The following is a 3,473-nucleotide window of genomic DNA, read 5'->3' as shown; positions in this document are numbered from 1 at the left end:
TATAAAAATTCATTGGCAGTTTATTTGTATGATTCTGATTCAGATTCAGAAACAATCTAATCGATAAAAACAAACATATCACGCAATTAGGCTATGAATATCACGTTTGGGCTCAAGTCTCTTCCCATCGAGCCAAATTGATACATCCATTGTTCTCCACTAGGTGAGGACAACAATGAAGTTGAGGAAATGAATGATTCAGAGCCAGATGTCTGATGATTGATTGGGAGGAAAGGCTTACTTGCAAATGGGGATTTAATCTCGTACCAAATGTGAGGAAAGAGGCTAAATGTCCATTAAGTTTAGTCTTTTCTGAATTCATTACCACAAATGACATGAGTTGTACATAATTGGTTGTATTTCTATCAGCCTACTATGATTATGGTTTGAATGAAACTTTCATTATATATCACAATTATCTTATCTGCATTGATAACTAGATTACCATTTTTTAAATAGGCTTTTATTTGCCAAAGAATCATATGGGGTTTAATGCCGTGTCCATTGGGTCTCATATACAGAGTGCATCAAGACAGATAATGACAGATTCTACTTTCAACTGACATATATGGATCAGGAGGTACAATTTTTCTTTGTGTTTCATTAAGCAATGTCATATAATGTCATCTAATTTTGTGATCGAGTTTATTTTGTTGTCATCGACACGAAAGAATCAGAGAAGCTGAGCTCGGTTCACATACTGTAAGGTCCCATGGGATTACAGTGGCGAGGATCCAATTGCATGATTGACTCATTTTACTGCTTCTTGGTGTGATATACTATGTTTTGAATACAATCAGTCCGTTCTATCGGTTTGTTGAGAAGGATATGATGTCTGACCTCAAGTGTTCTTTGAAAGATAATACAGTTCCTCCATGGGCTGTTCCGGTAGGTTCTTTTTCTATTATTTTTATTTAGAGAAATAGTTATAGGTCGTGTAACTTATGAATAGTGTTCCTTTCCATTGCTAGATATATGCAGTTATTTTTCCTATCTTGATTTTTCTAAGAGTTTATTTACGTAGGAAGGATGTATACGATCTTCATCATGCAACTTTAGGTAAAACTGGAATCCTTACTTTATGTTTCTTGTGTGAAATGTTATGTTTAGAACAAAAATAATTTTAAATGAAATGAATATGGAATATATGGTTTTCCCACTAAGAATCCTTGATTGAAGTGAAGGTAGGTCTGTGGGGATCGTGCTAGCTTAAACACCATGGAACAAATCCCGATTTAATTTTTTATAGAATCTGCTGTTTTATCTTAAAAGTATGCTAAGTGTGGTGTCTCATGTCTTACTGTTAGGCTTATGATTTGATTAGAAATGTTATTTGCCATGGAAACAAACATGTGATAAAGGAAGGGCATAAATTTTTTCCAAGTGGCCATACTTCGGGTAAGTATCTTATTGATATTCAACGAAAATAGTCCTCCAATACTTTACTCAAAATCTTATTAATTTCTTGTTGTAGTATTCTTTGCCAGTATTCTTTGCCGGTCTAGGATTTATGTCGTTATATTTATATGGAAAGATCAAGTTGTTTGACCGAAGAGGACATGTAGCAAAATTGTGCATCTCTTTTACCCTGCTACTCGTTGCATCACTTGTTGGTGTCTCTCAAGTTGACGACTACTAGCACCACTAGCAAGATGTGGTAGTAGGAGGTATACTAGGTGAGTCCATCGCGTGTTATGTTTATCAATTACTATTTTGGGACTTCAACTTGGTTTTCTTTTGGCATATAATGCTAGTACATTATCCATTTGGGGCTTTTGTCAAGGAAGAAGAGATTAATGTTTCTTCAGTTTCGTTAGAAAGTTTATCTCGTGGTATTTTCTCGGTAAAATCTGCTAATGAATAAACAATGGAGTCTAGAGGTTGTGCTAGAAGTCCTTGTTGAGATATAATATTGTATTTGTGGCAACTCAATTCGACTTTAAAAATTGTACCGCAACTTTTGAAAAATATTCTTCACCATGTACCGGAACTTTTGAAAAACATTCTTCACCATGTACAACATTTGAATGATTTTCTGAATTTTCTTCTATTGTAATTTGACGATCGGGCACTTGTTCATTTGTCAAAGCATCAACATCTTCACTTTCTAAACAATTTGCTGAATTTTCTTCTATTACAATTTGAAGCTTCTATAGTGGTATTTTCTTGGTAGAATCAATAAAGGAGTCGAAAGGTCATTTTGAAGTCTTTGTTCAGATATAATGTTGTATTTGTAGCAACTTGATTCATTTTCAAGAATTTGTACCGTAATTTCTGAAAAAAGTTCTTCACCATGTACACCATCTGAATTTTCTTCTATTACAATTTGACGATCGAGCACTAGTTCATCTTCCAAACATAACCCAAATTGTTTTATGCCTTCAGTTTTAAGAAAATCTCATGTAATCACCATATTAGGATCTAAACAAGCTTTAAAATTTGTATACCATAACCTGGCATTATCTCTGAAATAAAATTTGGCAATTTTTTGTTGAATGACAGTTGGTATGTCGTTAATCCTGAAATATTCTTCCGCTCCGCTGCACATATCCATTCATCTACATTTTTGCTGTCGACTTCTGGGAATTCTATTTTACTTTCGTGCGTAAAATAACACATGAATATTGTCTTGTCAATTTTATATCCAATCTTTGTGTTATAAGAACTACTTTACGTATCTTGCATAAGAGGGAGAAAAAAAGTTGTATCGATGCTTGCGGAAGGAGTTGATGGAGAGAAAAGATTAATTTGTCGAATTTTTCAAACCACAATTAGAGAATTGACAGCTCTAGTACCATTATTACAATTCGTTTACTTAGTTACGCCACTTCCAAAGTTTGTCATAGAAACGATCGAAAAAAGAATGAAGAATGAACAAGAAGGGGATGCAATGTCAATAGAATAATAAGGTGCGACCAAGAAGAATAAGATGAGAATTTTAGAACACAACTCAAAGTAATAAAACTATTATTTCTTCCAACGTAATCCAGAAATTTAATAAAAAACTATTTATAAAAGTAGATCTAATTAACTAATTAACTATATTAAAAATTCGAATTAATACTAATAGGATTTAATTGTTACAACTATAAAACTTGAAGGATTTATCTATACTATTGGATCAATACTATATATATATATCCGTTACATAATCACAACAAAAGAAGTCACTATGATTAATATCATGAAGCATTCCATATTCTACTAAAGCGTGATATATATATCAAATGAAGTAACGATCAAAACAAAAATCAAGATGACTAAACCTTGTAAACTCGAACCTACTTAAGTCCTTCCCTGCCCTAGTTCGTGATCTGCATCACGACCTCTTTCAACAAGATCTTCTTCTACAACTTTAATGACATCTTTTGATGATTGAGCAAATGATTCCAACGGTTGGTTCTGTTATCTGATTAGTAGTAATATACAAAGTCCAATGAATAAAAATAATTTTTACAAATCATCCAATAAAA

Source organism: Impatiens glandulifera, chromosome 1, assembly GCF_907164915.1.
Source record: "Impatiens glandulifera chromosome 1, dImpGla2.1, whole genome shotgun sequence".
Classification (NCBI taxonomy): Eukaryota; Viridiplantae; Streptophyta; class Magnoliopsida; order Ericales; family Balsaminaceae; genus Impatiens; species Impatiens glandulifera.
Note: the sequence above shows the minus strand (reverse complement) of the source record.